Source organism: Oxyura jamaicensis, chromosome 14, assembly GCF_011077185.1.
Source record: "Oxyura jamaicensis isolate SHBP4307 breed ruddy duck chromosome 14, BPBGC_Ojam_1.0, whole genome shotgun sequence".
Lineage (NCBI taxonomy): Eukaryota > Metazoa > Chordata > Aves > Anseriformes > Anatidae > Oxyura > Oxyura jamaicensis.
In genome coordinates this window covers 14,633,434-14,654,989 of record NC_048906.1, presented here as the reverse complement: position 1 = coordinate 14,654,989, position 21,556 = coordinate 14,633,434, and the positions used below count along the sequence as shown (strand labels likewise).

General features: G+C 34.8%; 1 protein-coding gene and 1 long non-coding RNA gene across 26 annotated transcripts in view; both read left to right on the top strand.

Moving 5' to 3' along the window:
• RBFOX1 (RNA binding fox-1 homolog 1) overlaps positions 1-21,556 on the top strand; it is an 814,571-nt gene that overhangs the window by 620,300 nt on the left and 172,715 nt on the right. The gene's annotated exons all lie outside the window — the stretch shown is intronic.
• LOC118174077 overlaps positions 6,364-21,556 on the top strand; it is a 30,212-nt gene continuing 15,019 nt past the window's right edge. The window contains exon 1 of the long non-coding RNA XR_004754529.1: positions 6,364-6,604. This is a non-coding gene — a long non-coding RNA (uncharacterized LOC118174077). The remainder of the gene's footprint in view (positions 6,605-21,556) is intronic.

The following is a 21,556-nucleotide window of genomic DNA, read 5'->3' as shown; positions in this document are numbered from 1 at the left end:
TGTAATGATACAGAGAGGTGAAAAATTGTGAAATACGTAAAACTGGAGGATTAGAAATTATTTTGAAATGTTTGGTTTAGGACAAGAAGTTGACTAATTTGTACTTCATGTAGTTTTCTTCTCATTTATAATCTCAAGAACGCCCCAAACTTTTTGTTTAGCTGGTGAAAATGTAATCAGTCTAATGTATTCTCTTACTGAATTTTAAACAAGACCATTAAAACTCCTTTAACGTGCTAAAGTAAGCTTCAGAGAGGGTTTCCATTTCATCTTTATTGAACTGAGGCTATAGCACTCTTTCCCTTAGCACCAAAGTGAGAGGCTGTCAATAATTCAATAGCCATGGCCTTGATGGGCCAAGGCCTAACTTAGACTTTAAACAGAGCCAAGCAGCTTGTCAAAGTGTGATGTGCTGTCAATGCCTGACTGATCTATACTGCATGAGATGTATCCCTGGGAATAAAAAGAAAGCAATTTTAGAAGTAGGCCTAGTGTGAAGCACCTGTTTGTTTGGAATTTTTAATAAGGGAAGGTTGTGTTAGTAATGAAGTTCAATGAAGTCATTGAGTTTTTGGTTAGAAGACCCATGCTAAATTCCTGTCTAATAGAATTGGTGCGTTTCCAAGATCTTCAGGAAAAGATGTCATGATATTTGTAAATATATTAGTGCTGTAGAGGAAGTTCACCAGGAGAGGTAATAAAAAGCTAATAACAAGACAAGTAACTTTCCTTAATACAAATTAACTATTTACATCTTTCAGTTTTCTTGATATATTAACGTTCAATATTGCAGTAATGGTACTATTTGAAAGCCATTTGTTTTCATTTTTTTTTCCACACACCTAAACTGACATATAATGATGCACTCATATAATTTCCAAATGCTCTGTGTTGAATTTCCTTGTATTTTATAGTCCATTTGGAAACTGCAAAATTACTTGTTTTTCTAAGATAATGGCTTAGAAAAAAAAATATGGTTGCTAATTGTATTCTACATGTTTTATGTAAATGTATAAGCAGAATTATATCTAAGGTGCTTTTGAAAAGGTATAAGAAAGCTTAAATGAGACTTTCCCATATTTGTCTGAAAACAAAAAAAAACAACATTATTAAATGTGTATTTAGTTGTTCTTAAAGCATTTTAACTTCACTCCTCCAGTTGCTAAGCTTCTCTTATGATAAGATTTACAGGAGAAAAGGAGAAAAGTAATATTGCTATTCTCACTTTAAATGAATTTGTTTTGTCATTGTTTTCTTTACAAATTCCTGTTTTTGAAGATTCCACATCTACAGAAAGCTTTGAGACATGTATATTCTCAGCCTTCAAGTAATGTTTTAACAGAGACGTAAGAAACTAGTAGAAAAATAAATAAGACTATTTTAATGCTTTAGAAATGCTGAAAACTTGAGTTAATGAATTTGATAAAGTCACTCTTTTCCTAAAACTTGTCTTATTTTAATTTTAAATAACTTTCTCCCGAAGTTCTCATTTTTTCATGAAGTTTCAGTATTTGGTCTGTTTTGATGATATGGTAACTTTCATCTCTCGGGGGAGAGGAGGAAACAGTACAATTGTAGAATCAAAGATTATCCTGAATTGGAAGGGACCTACAGGGATCACTGAGTGCAACTCCTGGCTCCACAAAGACCTACCTAAAAACTAAACCATATGTCTGAGTGTTGCCTAAACACTCAGTTCTTGAACTCTGGCAGGGCAGAATAACACATGATTGTTTCTCAAATAAGACTTTATTTTAATGATGTGTGTGCCTCATGAATGTACAGTAATTGTGCCCCCACTGAAGACTGAATGGAGAGATGGTGAGATTTTCATTAAAAATGAAACAATCAAAAAGGTACAGTTCTTTTGCCATGTTGTTCCTTAGCCTACTCAGTAAATGGTCCTCATCCATTTCAGTGCAAAATAAAACTAATTTGCTTAACCTACAGCTGGGAGCTGTGTACATGCTAGGACTGTTGATCTGCATGAGAGTTTGTTTTGATGCTGTCAGTCATACTGTATATTGTCCACCTAGGCAACAATTTTTCATGAAACAAGCTTCACTGCCCTTCAACTTACCTACAGTGGTTGAGATGCTGTGTGCTCATTGCACTTGACAATTTAGAGCAATTACACTGGTGCAACACTTTTCATGGCAACAGCCTTTTTGTTACAAAAATTTAATGACAGACATGTCTGTGGCAGTATCCCAGGTTGTGGAATATTTTTGATTCTCAGTGCATTACACAGAAGTAAAATAAAAATAATAAAAAAAAAAAGGCAAAAGAATCCATTTTTAACTTTTGATTTTGAAACGTTGTACACCTTGATGCTGTATTGCCTTGAGTGATGGGCTAAAGGCTGTGTGTGAGGTTGTTATGCACAGTCATAAATGAGCTGAGGCTGAACTTGAATAAGAATGGATCCTTTATATAGTGCTGTGCACTGAATACAAGGATAGTGACTAGATGTGATTGAATATTGACATGCTTGCAAAAATATTAATTTAAAGACTCTCAATTGAGATTGGAGTGAGATGTAGGCGCTTGGTGACTCGACAGGTGTTTATATTCTTTGCTTAAATACTTAACTGGGCAAGTAAGATTTGGTTGGCTTTTAACAGAAGGAAGTATTGGAACACCCTTCTTGTCCAGTCTATTCTTTGCTACTCTGAACTTAGAAGACACTCTGCAATGTATTATACGTTATCTGGGCATATATCCATATCTGAATAGTTATGCCACACATGTGACAGTAGCATTTGTTAGAATTAAGTTCTTCTAAAACCAGTTGGAGAAGTTGATCTTTGAGAATGTTTCCCAGTGGGGTTTTCCCCCTCAACTGGGTAAATTAGTAGACAGGTACAGTGCAACTCTCACAAGCTTTTGTCATAACAGGGGTAGAAGTCTACTTTTTTTTTGCTGACCATCATAATTTCTTCTGTGTAGTAGAAGTAAGGAAGGTTTTACAATGAACACAAGATAGTGTGATCACTAACATTTGGACCTGTGGATAACCTTGATTTTCAAATTCTATTGATGCCTTGTAGACATTTGAAATAGGGCTACTTATTAATGTGCATAACTATGGGCACTTAATTTAGAAAGTATTGGCAAGGTTTCCCAGCTAGAGCTCATGGCAAGAGTGAGGATTATTTCACTTAGGGACTGTAGAAAATGACAGAAAGGTAAAGAACATACAACAACAACAACAAAAGAATCACTTTATTTAATCAATATTTATTATGGCACAGATTCCAAAAGATAACGGAAATACTTGCAGTGTTTTCGTTCATTTGTTTCCTTTTTTTTTTTTTTTTTTTTGTGTGTTAAGTATTTTATTTGTCTCAGGTGCTAGAAATACCAAATCAAAAGCTAAATATAGTGCTACATAAGTGAGTTTTCAGGCATGTTGATCTGCCAGCCTTAATTTTGCACATCCATACACTGTTTGGATTTCAGCATGTGTTTGGTAGTTGTTATGCATAGTTACCTTTTGCTAATGTAATCAGAAAAGAATCCATTAGGTTTTCTGATATTACCTTTCAGTATAAAACTATCCAAACCTTACAAATAAATTTATTGATTTATTAGCTTTTGTGTATGGAAGGAACTGCATTTTTTGGAATCCTGTGTGTAGTACAAGTTTGAAAACAGCCTTGCTTATTGTACAAAATCATTAGAAGCTCTGTATCTGGGAAACAGAAGAAAGTCGAATGGCTAGGTGAAAGTGAATAAAAATGAGGAGACTCACAAACTGCTTTTGCTCCAGGGCTGGTTTTAATGAGCTTGTCCCTAATGAGTTGTCCCTGCAACTAGCTTCAGGCCTAAACAGATGAGGCAGGGGTTCTGCTAAATTTTTGATGGGATTTGCACTGGTTTTATGAGAAAGCAAGCAGTAGAGAGTGCTAAGTTGTGTCATGAATCTTTTACGAGACTGGATTGTTGTCCGTCTTGTCAATGGAGATTGTACGACCTGATTGCTAATAGAACACATGCCACATGCTTGTTGTACTGACAAACTTGAATAGATCAGGCAGCATATATGTCAAGGAAAGATTTGGTTTGTCAGGAGCAGGAACTTGATGACCAATAAATGAGGTTTTCTAAAAATCCTGATCACTATGCGTTATGGAATTAGATTATTGAATGGTGTTGTTTGCAACTAGGTATAGGCATTTACAGAAACAGACTGTTTCTGTAATAGAGCTTACCATGGACCATTTTATGTTGTTGTAATGCAAAGATAGTTTTAAAATAAATCAGTCATTTTTTGATGGTTTTATGTTATAAGATTTGTATTGCTAGATAAATTTTATTTTTAATTTTATGGACTTTTGGTATTATAGTAGCAGGTTTTTTAGCTCCAGGAGTAAGAGAACTTTTTGTTGAAAATTTCTCAATTTGAGAGATTGCTTTTCATGTTTCAAAAAAATTGTTAACATGAAAAACTGTCCATAAAAATATTTATTCTATTTGTCTCATCCACCGATATTCTCCTGGTGGCTTAGAAGATTAAAAAAATGCTTATCCGTCAGCTTTTATTGTATGTAGTAGAGTCCTTTTTTTCCTTCATCCGTATGCAGGAAATGTGCATATGGACACATGTGCACCCACATTGATCATATAATGCATATATATTGGCCTTACTTTCCTTAGCTGCTTCTACTGAATTCACACCAACTTTTGGCAAGTAGGCTGTAGTATGAATATTTGTTTAAGTTTAAAGTCTAGTAGTTTTCCACCATGTAAGTGTTGTTCAGAAAGTATAGGAAAACTTAATTTCTTTGAAAATTAACATTTTGTAGATAAATTAACTTCTAAAGCTGTTCCTCAAGTGTAGCTTGAGTCTTTATCTTGTATTTAATTTCCTGTAAAATATAAATACAGGTCAATGGTGGAAGGAAGATAAGTACATATTTTTTTGTTTTACAAAACTGAACTAAAAATTACTTGTGTGGAAAAAAAAATAAAATCATGAACTACGATATTATTGTAAAATGATGTTTCTTCTTAAATTTTATCAACTGAATAACATCTGCATTAGAGATTTGAGATTTTTTTTTTCAACTGTAAATAGCAGAAAATCATTAATCAATTATTTCAAAAGTTGTCATGTTCATATATATTAATCTGTCTCCATGGTAGTTAATTAATTGAAATGCAGAACAGCAGAACTCAAAAGCAAAATGTGGGGAGAGGTAAGGGTCATCACAAATATATTTAACACTTTTCGAAGACAAAGGTAAATTCTTTGAGATTAAAAAACATATACATCAAAACTTAGTTTTCTTTCTGTTGGCCAGTTATTTTCTGAACAAGACTATAAGAAAAAGCTTTTCTTGCTAATTTTGATTAATCTAATTGAGCATTTTCAAGTACTGCTGTTAGTCAGTCCATACAGTAAGGATCATAAGCTCAGAGGAAGCTTTCTGTACATTTGGTAGGGGAGCATAGGGGCAACTGTTCTGAAGGACATATGTTGTAACCTATGGAAGGTGGGGAAATCTTTATTCAGGATAGATCTACTTCTGGAGGGAATGGTTAAAGCAACCAACTTTGTTAATCCCCGCTGCACAGTTGCTTAAATTAATAATGGTAAATTCATATTCAGTGTTCGATAGGTTCCCATCAGTTCAGCTATGTTTGTGCACGTGTGTAAGAGAGACAAGATTCTACTCCCTTGCTGGGGCAGATGATCCCCAAGTATGTGTTTTTCCTGAGAGATCCGTGGGATTAAATTTCAGGCAGATGTGTATTAGGTTTTCATTATGGAGTGTGCAATTTCATCAGGAAGAATGTATTTGAGCTTTTGCCACTAGTGAAATGGTGTGTACCCTATTGCTTTCAGCATAAAGAAGAAATCCTCTTATCTTCCTTAAAAATTCATATAACATCAGATTTAGATACCAAAGTAAATAGCCAGATTTTCAGAAGAACCGATTATCAATCCTACTAATCCTTTTATTTTTTTTATTTTTTGGGGGGGTGGGGATGGGGACGGGGACAGCGACAGCACTTTCCTTTCCTGGACCTAAATGGAAGTTAAGCTGTTAAGTTAAGCTGTTTTTTTTTAAAACCTGGTCTTAATTTTGAGACTGAATGACTTAATGCCACTGAAGATAGAAATTAAGTTTACAAAGTGAAGCTTATTTGAGTTTTCTGTGTTTTGTTTTTCCATGGATCTTGTGATAAATGAATAGCTTTTCCCTCTTCCTGTTCTGTCCTGAGATGTGGTTGTCATCAATACATCAGGAGAAATTAGTCCTTTGCATGAAGTTCTTCTCATTTTAGTCCACTCTTAAATTATTTTTACAGTAAAAAACACAGGTTTCTCAAGTTAGCGTATTGTATTTGATTTAGATGTGCAATATATGGTGATGGCTTTGGACTGTAAACATCAAATAGATTTAGTTTTGGCTTTTTGATTAACTTTCTTTTCTATTCTATCAGTCAGCTTCTAGTCAGCAGGAAGGTAAATTGGTGACTGGAACAATTACATTAAATTCTCTCCTTTTCTCCCTTGCTGCAGTACATCTGTAACTGTTAGCCTTCCAGATACACAGGAGTCCATTCTCCTAAGCAGCATGTAGTAAAGGAAAAGGTATAGCAGGTACTTTCTTAGAACATATTATTTTGTAAGACTTATGTGAATACTAAATGTAAATATTTTTACACTAAGTTTTCCTTCTTTCTTTTTCTCCCTCAACTTTAGTATATTTTAAATACTGAATGGCTGGAGGATTTTACTAAAATAAGTAAAGGTGTGTGCATTCTAGATTGTGTTCTAGCTTATATTAAATTTAAAGCTGTATAACTCTGAAGTCATAAATTATTTTTTTCACATGTAAAGGTTTTCATGCTCTAGTTTTCCTTTAGTAGATTTAAAATGACTCATGACACACTCTTGGACTGACAACACAGAAATGTTGCTCATCTGTTAAGGAGGCTGGCCTAGGGAGAATTATTCTCCATCTCCAGACCAGCTTAGCTTAGTGTTCTCACAGGACCTTTTCAGTTAATCCCATTATCTATGCTCAGTTATTGGCATTTCTACTCATTGGAAATTTTTGTGTATTTCTAAATGTTTTTGAGGATCTGGATAGTGGCCACCAGCCTCCTTCAGAAATATCAAAAAGCTGATTGATTCACTTGATAGTGTGAGTAGAGCAAGGACATGGATAAATTTGAGCAACTGATCTGAGGTTCAGTAGCCTTTTCTCTTTCTGGAGACTGCTGTTTCCTGTGTTGCTCTCTGGAACGTGTCAGTTCTATTGTGAGGTATTCAAATAACTAAGTTATTTGAATAATAATGTATAAAAATGTGTGTTGTGATACTGCTTATGATTTTTTTTTTTTCTTTATTAGCTTATTTTCGCATTTTTCTTAGAACAGGTTTACTAAACGTGCTATATACTCCATCACAGCCATACGCAGACAGTAACAAATACGTATCAGTTTCAGCTGAGACCACTGGCCAGACCTCCTCCTCACCTCCCAATTCCCTAATCTAATCTAACTCTGTAGGGTTTATGGGGGTTCATTTAAGCAGCAGAAGCTGTGCTATAATTGTTACATGTGCCAGCAGTGATTTGTACCATCTGGGTATGAAAAAAAGAGGCTAGTACTACCGCAGAGAAAGATCTTTATTCTATTACTAAGCCAATATAATTCAAGAGCGGCTGCAGAGCAATTGGAAACTGAGAAATGGGCAGCTATGTAGTTATAGTGAAATGTCAAAGTATAATGAAACAAGGGAACTGTACTGCTTCATATTATGAGCCAAGTTACAAGCAGGTGGCAGCAGTAAATATGTATATAAATAACAATATGGATGAAATGTCAAGGTTTCCAGCTGGCTTTGTAAAGGCATTTCAGGAATATTATACTTAGAGTAACAACGTAGTTTGACAATTTAATACAAATATTTATCACTTCAAAATTCATATATTTACATTAGAGGCTTAAGTATCCTCAGATTTTATCACACTTAAAATTTAGCTTCTTGCCTTACCTTTAGTTAAAACAGCGTAATGGCTTGTGAAATTTCAGACCATACTGTATGTTTTATAGGAGATTTCCTCTCACATCTGACACCTTGTCATTCCACATAATGAAACTTGCAGTGTTTCCAGCAGTATTTTTTTCTGAATATGAATATCAACTAAGACAACTTGCATGCAGTGTTACAGATCTGTATATGAAGTCCTGTTTCCATGCCAAGCCTGTAAATGTACATATGACAAAAATGCAGTCCAAGTTTTTGCTGGCTAGGACAGAAGCAAAGCACTCTAAATAAAGATAGAACCTTCAACCTGGAGAGAAAGCATAAACATTTTTAGAGAACTCTTCAGGACATTTCATTCTTAAGCCTAAAGTACCACTTTCTGCTATCAATTCAGTAGTATTATGAGCTTTGAAGAAAGTTCTCCTGATCAACTTTATAAAAGTTTCACAATAGAGAGCATCAAAGAAAAAGAAGAAAAAGCATTTTAAAGTAGATTTTTTTTTTTTTTAACATGGCAGTTCATATCCCTTTCTGAAAGAACTCTGACAGACTCAAGCGCAGAAGCAGAAAGAACATGGACATTTTTCAAAACTTTTCGATGCAAGTACCTATAGTCACGTTGCAAGTAACCAGGAAGTGATGAATTGATTAGAAAAGTAGAAACTAACGAAAATATATTTGCAGAAAACCAAATGTGTTAACAGTTTTTTAAACAAAGTTTACATTCTCTTTTGCTGAGTAGATCCTTTAGAGAGCAATCGCTAGCATTGCCTTGGGCTCCATCATCTTCACCTTGATTGTGTGTCGTGAAGATAAAGAAAACTACTATGTTCACATTCCAGTACTTTGTAATTAGATTAACACAAGCTAGGCTGTTCTGAACATACTGATATTATAGTGGTAAATTAGCAGACTTGTGCCAATAGCTAGGAAATTATACTCAAACTCTAATACTTTTTTCAGTCTAGATACTTCTGAAAAGCAAATATTGATATAAAGTCGTTAGAACTAGAGATTACCATTCCTCTAACAATAACTGTACTGTTGGTGCTAATGGGTTAAAGGTTGTTTGTCAAAAATCAACTTAAAACTGATTACTGAGTTTTTATACTGAAGTGAATCGCCTTACAATGTATTGTCACTTAAGTACAGACATAATGTTGGTGTACAAGTTTTATAGACCTGGATTAATTCCAGAGTAAACAGTGAGCACTCTGCTGAAAGTTGTAAACACAGTCATTCATACTGAAATTCCCATGCATAATTTGCCAATGGGCTAAGTGTCTCAAGTATTTGAGACACTTCTGGACAGATTAGAGAGCTGGGCGATCACCAACCACATGAAGTTTCACAAAAACAAGTGCTGGGTCCTGCACCTGGGACGGGGTGAGCCTGGCTATATGTACAGACTGGGTGATGAGACACTGGAGAGCAGCCCCACAGAGAGGGATCTGGGGGTTGTGGTTGACAGCAAGCTCAATACGTGTCAGCAGTGTGCCCTGGCAGCCAGGAGGGCCAACCATATTCTGGGGTGCATCATGCACGACATTGCTAGTTGGTCGAGGGAAGGGATTGTCCCGCTCTACTCTGCACTGGTGTGGCCTCGCCTCAAGTAGTGTGTGCAGTTCTGGGCACTGCAGTACAAAAAGGACATCAAACTGTTGGAGAGTGTCCAGAGGAGGGCGATGAAAATGGTGAAGGGCCTAGAGGGGAAGACACATGAGGAGCGGCTGAGGTCCCTGGGCCTGTTCAGCCTGGAGAAGAGAAGGCTGAGGGGAGACCTCATCGCGGTCTACAACTTCCTCGCGAGGGGGAGTGGAGAGGCAGGTGACCTATTCTCTGTAATCACCAGTGATAGGACCCACGGGAATGGTGTTAAGCTGATGCAGGGGAAGTTTAGGCTGGACATCAGCAAGAGGTTCTTCAACAAGAGGGTGGTCGGACATTGGAACAAGCACCCCAGGGAAGTAGTCACTGAAGCAAGCCTGTCTGAATTTAAGAAGTGATTGGACCATGCACTTAGTCACATGGTCTAAACTTTTGGGTAGACCTGTGCAGTGCCAGGAGTTGGACTTGATGATCCTTATGGGTCCCTTCCAACTCATTATGATTCCATTTTATCCTTTTTTATATAGCAAGATGCTAATATTCTACATGCTGTAATACTGAGAAGGATTGGGAATTATAAAGGGGGAAGAAAAATATTGCATTGCTTATGGTTAGATTTGCTTCTCTCTAATATTAAAATGATATAATTCCTAAAGTCATGTCACATTGAAATGTTGTGAATTGGAATTAGCTCGTAGTGCAATCTAGTTTTCGAAAGTGGAATTCATCCAACATGCACGTACACCAACACAGCATAGATATGTATATATATTCTAAAATCAGCTACCATACTTAGTAAACTAGTATTTCCTTTTAAAAATCAGACATGAGTCCATTGATTAGAAGAATCACAAGATCTAAAGACATTACTTACTTTCACACTGTACTTGTCTGATTTTTAGAGTCTTTCTAGCCATTTTAAAATCGTAGCACAATTTGTTTTTGAACTGAACCTTTTATCTTCCTTGCTTTTGTTTCATCTTGTGACCTTTACTTTGACACAAACAATATTATCGGGATAGTGGAGACCTTACATGTAGCTTTCAATTAGCAATACTTTGCTCATTCACTCATGGTATTGTTAAGACCATTATCAGGAGATACTTTTTTTTTTTTTTTTTTTTTTTTTTGGATGTGGTATTTAATGCATTCCAATACAGAAAGTATATCAAAAGATGTGGAAATGCCATTTTGTTTCACTTCTTTTAGTGCCTTTGAAGACTGCTTCAGTGAATTCCTAAAGTATTGCTGGGGTTTGAACTCCATTGGTCCAAACAACATCAATTTCATCGGCTGCTCATGCCTATCAAACACAAGAGCAAGGAATTTTGTGTTTTATTTCTTCAAGTCCCCAAAAGACAGGAAAGAACAGCTATTAAAAAAAATCCCCAAAAAAACACCACCAACAACAAATAAAAAGTTAGCAGGTCAGTGCCACTATGTGAAGAATGTAACTGACATTACAAAAAACAAAAGTAAAAGAGGTTTAATTTGTCCAGTACTCAAGCTGCATAAAAATCTTGCTTGTCTAGAAATGTTAGGCAAATCCAAGTAACTTTGTAGAGGAACTTACATCAGCTTACATAGGAACTTACATAGAAATTTAAGATTAACCTTTTATATATTGAAATAAATCACTGGGTCATCATAGAATATGTAAAGATGGTGAACTGGGAAATAAAACTATTGTTACCAGGTCAGATGCATTCTGTAGAACTAGGGTGAGCAGGAATTTGGAAAATATGTAAATTAATATGCAGCAATTCCAAGCTTTCATTTCCAGGTGGGAACATTAATACAAAAAGGAGATAACATCGGAGAAAACTAGTTCCATTTAGTTGAGTATCATATGGGAAACACAGGCTACAAAATGTGATTTCAGCTTTGCAAACATGATGATCAAGTAATTGAGGTTTAGCTATAATGGTATTTCCACCTATTAATAAAATAATTGGAGTAAATTTATTGTTCAATTTCCCATTACTTAACTTTTATCTAACATATAGATATAAATATAACAGTACTGGAACCATGCCTATGAAGAAGAAAAGCACGATGTCTTCTGTAGGGACCGGTTTGGGTATTCTAGGCCAAGGATAGCTGCAGACTACACTCTTGCACAGAAGCAATGGAAAATTTCAGCAACCTAGTCAATTAAAGGTCTGAATTTGGAACCTGAACTTTCTTAATGTCAAGCAGAATAATCCTCTGGGATCTAGAGAAGGTCAATTTTAGGAAAATTTGTACCAGTATCTTAAGTCTGTTACATTACTTGTATAGTTACAGCTCATGGAAACTTAAAGGAGTTTTGATTTTTAAGAAAAGCCTAAAAGTAAATTCTATATATCTTTGTGATCATTATTTTAAGTAGTCCCAAATCTTGTCTTTTTTATTATTTATTTTTTATCTTGCACTATAAGGAGGTAGAGTTAATTCAGCTTTTCTGGAATTTATCTCAGGTCCACAAAGCCTAAAATTATTCTTAGCCACTGAGAATTAATTGAACTTCAATAAACAGGCAGCTTTTAGTCCAGTACTTAATGGACATATATTAATCAATTGAAAATGTTATTATCTTCAGTAACCTACAAAGGATTTGTTGTAGATGATTCTGATACAGTCTTTGTTTTTAGGTACTCAAATTTAGCTTTGTAGGTTTCTGTATGCCATATGTATATATCATTTACACAGATAGTTAATATGCTGAGATAAATGCAGAAATGATGATGTGGGCACTTCTGGTGTTGTCTTGGTAGATGTGATATTTTGGGTATAAATAATAGATAAATAGGGTGATGATATTTAGCTGACTGTACTGGCACTACTTAGTAGTGCAAATTTTGTAGTGCATTAGAACCTACTTCTGACATTTTTCAAAAAGTTACCAACTGAATACAGCTGCTAATATTAAATAAATGCAGTAGAGATGTCATGATTTTTTATCTGTTATATGATTTTTTTTATAACTAAGTATTAAATAAGACACATTTGGAATTCAGTTTAAATGAGTGAAACCTACAGATCAAAAGAAAAAATGTTCCTCTTAAAGGACAGGTCATTGCTTTTTCCTAGGAAGCAATCAAAGCTTGCTTCATTGAAAAAGTGGTTAACCACTGCTGCAGCATGACGACGCTTAGGTTTCTTTTCCATGTCATTTTTCTGTACCCCCTACAAAGACAGTGAAGGTAGACAGCTGAAGGACCTCCTAGAATAAAGGACAATATGTGTGGCAGACTTCCGCATGAGATTCCATCACATTTGGTTTAAACATTTCATATTCATATTGAGTCTCTTTTATACAGGTTTTATGCTGATTATACCTAGAGACCATTAAATGTTAACAGATACTGTATATTTGCAATTGTGAATGCAGTGAACGGTATGGAATTGTGTTTAAGGGGAATGTTTGACATGGTGTATGAACATATTAAAGTGAATGCACTTTAAGAAAACTCAGAGGTTGAGGGCAGCTTTTTTTATTTTTATTTTTTTATTTTTTCCAGAATTACTCTTTCAACTGTTGCATGTAGCTTATGACTGAGGTATGAAAAAATGAGGTAGATTTTAAAGTATATGTCCTTGTTGTGTTTGTTTATTTTTTATTATCATAAAAACACAAAACTTCATATAGTCTACCATATTTGCCTAGCAGTCCAAAATGGGATTTTAAGGATTATAAAGCTTGAAATGACATAGAATACTTGGAGATCTACTTCTGATATTCCATTTGATTACACTCACCATAAATTATTAAGTTGATATCCTGAATATCTGAAGAGTTAAAATAGAAAGGAGTACTGAACAGAGTCTGATGGGAATAAACTGATGGGTATTACTCAGTCTCTACTGGAGAAAGATCTTTAACTGTCGTGTATAAGGTTAAATTTCTTCTCTGGTAAGAGACAGAACAGAATATCTGGACTATATGTAAAAATAGAAAAAAAAATAATAATAATACTAAACTAGCGGAATTTTAATCCTTAAAGCACTTTAGGAGCTGTGCTCCTGGCAACATATATGATAGAGAAGTAAGTAACCAGTATAGAAGGAGAAGAAATAGAGATATGATCTAGGCAGTGCAGTGGATCATTGTCAAAAATGGTCTGAAAGTTGTGGAGTCATTCACTTGTTCTATGGCTATTTAACTAGTACCAGCTCTTCTTTGAAGAGAAGGAAAGAATATGCAGATACTCAAACTATGATATTATTTTCAGGATGTTCTACAGCAGGAATGTAAAATAAAAATGGTCTTTGAGAATCTTGGACTCATCTTCCTAAATAAAATCTTCTACAGTTTTTTATACTACATACAAGATGTTAAAAGAGTAACATCTGTATTATATAATGATGAGGTGGAAACACAATTTATTTCTTAAGGAAGTCAGATGTCTGTCTTTTTAGCAAATCTGACACAACCTTATGAAAGCTTGTCTTCTCCAGAAGTGATATACAGTAGTCAACAAAGAGTTCCATTTGCTTTACCTTTAAGTAAATTTGCATCATTAATTATCCTGATGTTATGTTACACAAAGGTTCTTTATGTCTCTTATGTGGGTAATGTGTACCATTAGACAAAGTCATTGTTTGGATGAGAATAGCTCGTATATTAACAAATCCTATTTAGGATTTCAGAACTGCTAAAGCAAATCCTAAGCAGATAAAAACCTATGGAAGTTGAAAATAACATTTTACAAGTATGTTTTAAAATGTTTATATTTTTAAGTCATATTCTTTAATTACTGAAAATACTTATGGGATCAAGTTTTCTGAAGTGCAAATGTTACTTCTGTGGTATAGTCAGATGTCTGGACCAAGACAGAATTTCAGTTAATGCCTGTCAATGAGAATTACTGGATCCTTCTTTTGCTTATGCTGCTGAAGAGCTTTGTGACCTTGGACAAATTGTGAAATCTCTCCGTACTTCACTTCTCCATCTTTGAAATTGGTATAGTATCATTCATCTTCAAAGAATTGCAGATTCTCAGCAAAATTAACGCATGCATATTTGTGTTGAGTATTGTAGTATTTGGTCCGAGTATTCAGCTCTAGCAACCCATATTGTGAAGATTTAACGCATTTCTGCTTCTGACTTTGTGCGCTACCTCTCTGCCAAAAATTACTGCCCTCGTAACAGAGTTCATAGAAGAGGCAGTATACAAACTGTTTAATAGTGCTGTTTATAGCCCTGGAGTATTAACTTAAGCTGCCATCACTTTCACATTGGTTGAGTGGTGGACACAGCACCTGTTTTTCCTCTACTGCCTTGGAAGTAGAGGAGTAGATCAGACTGCTAGGAGCATCACGCTCTGAAACCACACAGGTATAAAACGTGAGGATGCAATGTTCTGTGTACTGCAGAGAAGGCAAATGCACTCAAATGGCTCTAACAGAAATTACTTCATAGTGATAGCTGACTGCTAAAAAATTTGAGTTCGGGTCTAATGAAAGTTGAGTAAAAAATTTGTTGTTGTCCTGTTTTGCAAGTAAATCAGCTAAATTTGTAGTGAGCAATTGAAACAAGTTTTTTTTGTTTGTTTATTTTTAAGGTGAAATCTGGTAAGATTTCAAGGTTGGGGATGTAACTTTATTCAGCCCTTAATTTATGAAAGACATTTTCTCACTAGGGATGCTTTTAGAACTGGTAAGTCACCAAGACTTCTTGCAAATCAGCAAATCAGCAATTCTTGCAAATTTATTTCTATTATATAACAGTCAGAATGAATGAAAATATACTTTACCACTAATATGTATATTAAAAGTGTGTTTTAACATGAATATTGTAATCAGAAATCTGCTTCTTCTGTGGCTCTTTTCAGATTGCATTTATCATCCTGGATTTGAAAAGGGAAGATTTTTGGTGTATTTTCAGAATATGACAGTTAACTATGTCCACAGTTACCTATGCCTTTGGTCTATGTTACATATGGTCTATTCAATAACAAATTAAATTGCTGTGTATTTTAAAAACAAATGGAATGTATATATGCATCGACAAGTACAAGTGTAGATGAAAGAAAACTGGTCATTGAAGAGATTTTTCTCATGATCTTCCTGTAAATGGTGACATGTACTTGATGTGCATGCAGCAAACAGGGGAAAAAAAAAAAAAAAAAAAAAAAAAAAAACATGAACACCAGAAATCTTCAAAGTGTGGGAATCTAAAGCAGAAATGGTGTATTTGTATTCTTATAAGCTCCTCTAGAAAACCTCTGCAGACAGTTATAGGTATTAAAAGATATTTTTTAAATTGTATATTTATTAAATTACTAAACCCATCAGGAAGTACTATCAGACAATTATTTCAATAAAATACTACAGTAGCGATACAACAGTGTTCTTTGTAGAATGACCTATAGAAAGGATTTGGTGCAGGTATTTGCATTACTTTTGCATTCAGTAGCTGTATCTGTAGTTATGTATGACAGTGGTGTGATCTAATGAAGAAATAGGTTCACGTTTTTTTACAGTTTTTTTAAATTTTGGAGAAGGAAAGGATTTTAAGTAAAGGCCTCAGAAATATGAAGTTTTCCTACTTTCAAAGCTTAAAATTATAAGTTAAATAATTTGAAAAAGGTGAACATTTTTAAGCACAATTTTGGAACTAGTGCTATTTTTACTTAGTCTCATGAATATTTTCTGTTCTATTTATGTCCCTGTATTTAGATTTGCAGGAATTAAAAGCACAAAAGAGTTCCTTCTTCTTACTTAGAAACTTAACAAATACAAAAAAAATGCAGCAGTGCTGTTATCAACTACAAACCTGAGTCTTTGGATGATGATTTATGTTGGGCTATTTCACTCTGAGAATCTTTCCCTTTTCCTGCTTTTTCTATATGCACCATTCCTCTGATTCAAGGATTATGAACTTTAGGCATGTAAAGTAACTGACGTCTTCCCTGGGTGCAAGAGCTCACAGTTCTCAGACAGTAACACTTCCTATCATAGGTAAGGATAGGCAGGTGACATTATATCATTCCAATTTATTTGTAGGAGTTTATCTTTGAAAGTGAAAAGCTTTTAAAGCTTAATTCTGACTTTCTAAATTAAATACTAGACTGTTAAAACAAATGTTTTTCTGAAGTGCTTAATGCAATTGTGAAAGATTCATTTCTGGGCCTTTACTTCTACCTTGTTCTTTTCTTCACAAAGTCCCTTCCCAAAAGAATCTTTGAGCACTTACCAATAAATCTCAGTTTCTCTGGTGGCTGATGCCCCTCCAGGTTACCAACTTTATATTTGTTTGGAGTCTCTAGCTCCACCCTTAAGTCTAATATGACCATTCTCAAATATGCCTTCTCGGATGCAGAAACTCCAAGTTGAATGGTTCATTGATGGAGCTACATCTGTCCCTCTGTATGAATGGTGGGACTTCTCCATTTCAGTCAATTTCTCAGCTTGTTTTCTGAGGCTAACAGCAGCTGTCAACATCAGTGTTGATTTTCTAGTAGGAAAGGTAGTCATCTCCTGAACAAAAGCAGTTTCAGATAATTAACTGATTTCACCATACTGTGATGTATCAACAATAAACTGAATTTTGTTCAGAGCAGTGGCCCTGGTGTATTGTTCTTCTCTTTCATTTAACCACTGTTTCTTATGCGAAGTGCCTTAGTAGTAACATGTATATATTAGTTATGGCTTAATCTGTGAGAATGTTACCCTTTATAATATCTGATGATATTTGCAAGGAAACTTCATATACCAAACAATAGAAAAAGTAGTTTATAGATCTTCTATTTGCAACCCCATGTTATTACAACAGCATAAACCTTTGAACTGGTTCATGTGAATTCAGCCAAAGTTAAAATATCTTTTTGTTAAGTTTAAATTTTTCCAAGTGGGCCCAGTTTAGTCTCAGCCTCATAAATACATTGCAAAACTGTGTTAAGTGGAAAGAAGATAAGTTCTAGGATCCAGAAAAAATACTTGATGAACCCTAAGAACATACTGCTGAACAATATAAAGAATGAAAATATCCTTCTCTATCCTGCCTTTTATCATCATAGCATGAAAGAATACACATTTTGCAAATGCATTGAAATAGTAAGAATTAGAATGTGACATGCATTAACTCAAAACCAAGTTTGAAACATGTTTTGATTAAAACAGTTGATAGTGAGCCAGGTTGCCTGGAAGTCTTTTAGAAAGGAGATTATTTTTATGTACCTTCATAGAAAAAAACAGCTGACAGGACTAGCATGACCTATATAAATTCACCATCATTGTAGCTTATGTTAGTTTCTTGTAGCCTATACATTCTGTCATAATCCAGAAAAAAGAACTAACTTTTAAATACTTCATTTTTACTTATATTGCCTTTATATCCTACAGGATCTTTCTGGAAAAAAAACAGTGTATTGAATGGCATGGTTTCTTAGCATATTAGTGCTTAGCAGTCTATTCACAAGCAGTCCACATGGCAGCACATCATCCTGCAGTACCGATTCGTAGTCTCAGGGTAACGTGTTCTCTAGAAATTAAGCATTCTCTTTTCAAATTCTCATTCCAACTAAATGCCACAGTAGCTTATGGCACTTTCATACAAGAAGCAGCATATTCAAAAACTGCTTATCTGACCTAGTGACCTTCTTGCAGGATTTATTTCTGCAAATAACAAGACAGCACTGACTGTTTGCCTCACTGCTGTCATCACCATGATCCAGATTTTTGCTGTCATTTTTATGTTGTTTTTGAAGTCAGTGTACTTCACAGAACAAATCTGTGGATTCTACAGTTGAGAATCACCAATAAATTATGTACACATAGAATTTATAGTTGTTAAAGCAAAAAAAAAAAAAAAAAGACAAACTTGAAAAATAGGGGAAAGGGAAAAATGAACGTTGCAGAGCAGGAATGAAGGTAAGCAGGAATGAAGATTAAGATATAATGGAGTCATTGCAAGTTAGGCCAGTGGTTTTATAGTCTATTTTTAACTTTTTTTTTTAATTGTTTGCCTGTGTTTTTTTTTTTTTTTTTTTTTTTTTTTTAATGGAATGAAAGTCATGGCTTGCTTTTGTCAGTGTTTAATTGGTTAGTCCTCCATAACAGTTTATCAATTTTTGGTCAATAATCAAACAATGTATAGAAGAGAAGATATAAATATATTGGTTTGTGAATAAAGATGTTCCTAGGACTTGCAATTAAGTATTAATGACACAGTAAAAATAAATTTCACATTATATATTCCTGCTATGTATGGAAACAAATGAGGAAAAAAAATCAAAGTATGACACTCTTATTAATAGGTTTGTTTTAAGAAGCTAGCAGTGTTCGCTTCTGCACTGAAGGATACCACATTCTAAGTAGGAAATGGCTTCATTGAAAACATTTACAAGGAGGTTAATTGTCATATTTTGGGCGTAGGAAATATTTAGGCTTTATTTAAGCTACTGTGAAGGAAGTAGGGCACTTGCAGATGATTCTGAAATCTAAATTAAGCTGTCCACATCATTGTGGCAGAGCAATGGCAGATCACAGAACTGAAGGAAGAATGAGGACTTCTTATCAGTCTTGCCTCCCTGTTGGCTTTATCAGTCAGGCTTTACTTGACTAAGAAGGCTGGCCTGTTCTTCAGTGGTGGAAGGTGGAACACACATCTGACAGTAGGGCAGCCTCCCTTCTTGGATCTGAAACCAGTAAATTGCACCTTGTAGTGCTGCTTTGAATTAACTTTTCTCCTGGGATATGCTATTTATAATTTGTTTGGGCATGCACTCACAAGCAGTTTTGTGTGACCTAATAATAGCTGTTGTTGATAGCTTAGATGATTTCAGCTCTTCAATCTGTTTTACTATTAAGCAATAGTCTACTATTAGTGTTAACTCACTGTAGTAACTCTACAGCCTCCAAAATCTGCTGTGGCAGCTATATTTTGCAGTCAAGGTAAAATGAACTAGCTGAGGTAAAGACACTAAAATACAAACACAAACAAGTATCTGAAAACAAACAAAATAATAAACCATGGTTGAAATGAAAGGCTGGTAGTACAGAAACAATTTATTCTATTAAATAAGTGAATTTAGTAAAAAAAAATCTTTATTATGATTTGCTAATCAGATTCCCAGAAGCCTTTGCTATCCTAGTGACCCAGGTCAGTGTAGCTTTCTTGTCTCACTTATATATGCAGATAACTTGAGTTCCCCAAAGGAATTTCTAGGTGTCACCTAAAGTATTCAAAGGAATAGTCTATCCAGTGCAAGACACCATTATTAGTACACACTTAAAAGAAATGTTTCCAGTTTAAATTGCTAATAATTCTAGAATATGACCATCTTCTTTGGGCGTGCGGTAAAGTTTAGGTTTTTGCCTGAAACTAAGGGAAGTTTGAAAAATCAGCTATTTTACTCATTCACCTTAAAGTCTAATGAAATTAATCCCATAGTAGAAAGTTATTTCTCTCATGCTCCCTCTCTTCTCCTGCCAGGTATGGTCCACTGCTTATCGTGCCAGCAATCTGTGTTGCATTTCATAGTTGTATAGTTCTTTCCTCAGGAAAGGTCATTCCTTCAGGATGGTCACATGGCAAGCATCGTAACTGTGAAAAAGAAAAATGGCATTAAAAAATGGCATTGCTTTTTTTTTTTTTTTTTTTTTTTCTTCCTGTTTTCAGTTCTGTCTTTCATAATGATTAAGCAGAGGGAAACAAGGAGAGGAGACAGCTCCAGGTGACTGGCCAGCTGCCTGTGGATCAGCACCAGAAAGTGCTCCACACATTGCAATTTGAAACCCATTAATATAATGGGTAAAGTCTATGAAGCATTTTAAAACCTCCCTTGCTTATTGTGCTGCATTTTCTAAGCTAGGTGACATCAGAAGAATTGGTTCTGGCTCAGACCAACTAATAAAAATGGATAAGGCTTATTTTTATGCTGAACATCAGTAAAAGCATGTACAGGAGATTACTTTTAAGATTCTGGCTTTTACCCAGAGCACAACAGTCTATCTAATACCCATCCACCAACAAAGAATTTGATAGGTTTGGAGACCCCAGACTTCTGTCTTCTTCTACAAAGTATGAAGAAGAAACTTGGGCTTGTATGTAGCTCATGTGTCACATGAATATGACACTCCTTGTTCTTACTGTTGTGTACACCTATGAAAAAGATTGTATAATTATGCACAACATTTAAATAGGGCATTCAAACTGATCAATATTTAAAGCTGATATAGGTAATAAAGCATTAATATATTGTTATAAAAGAAATAATGGAAAGAAGGGGAGAGTCTGGCTAATTCCTGACATCAGAGAGATAACGGGATCTTTCAGAGCCCAGTAAAAATCATACGATTTTTTTTTTTTTTTTCCCAAGCAGATTTAATTATCGTTAATTTTTCTAGTCAAGCACGTGTTTATTTAAAACTGATTTTTTTGGTTCAGTAGTCCAGCCTGTACCAGCATTAGCCTCCAGATCTCAACAGCATCCTGTTTATTCTGATCTAGCTTGCCTGACTGACTCCCCAAAGATAAAATTCACTAAGTGAACTTGACAGATTCCAGGCTGTCTCCATATGGCAGGGACTGGCTGCAGCTTCTGAATCTGCCTGGGATTTAAAAGCTGCTCTCACCTTATTAAGATGGCAGCAGTTACATGCAAGCCAAGTTCACAGGAGCTTGTTTTAATTCTTTTGGCCTTTGCTTGAGAGCAATTCTTACCATTTTTTTTTTTTTTTAATTTATTTTTTGTGTGTGCGTGTATGTGAAATAAAGCAGGGCTGGAAAGACCACCTTTCTTTTCCAAATTGTACTTACACCGGCAAGAGATTAGAGTTGAAAATGAATCTGCACTTCAGTAGCTGACAATTTTTTTAAGAGATGTGTATACAGCTTAGGCTTAGCAGGTGCTAAATGGACCAGACCACAAGAGAATTCTGAAGGAAAAACAAAACAAAACAAAACAAAACAAAAAAACAAAACAAAACAAAACAAAACAAAAAACAACAACA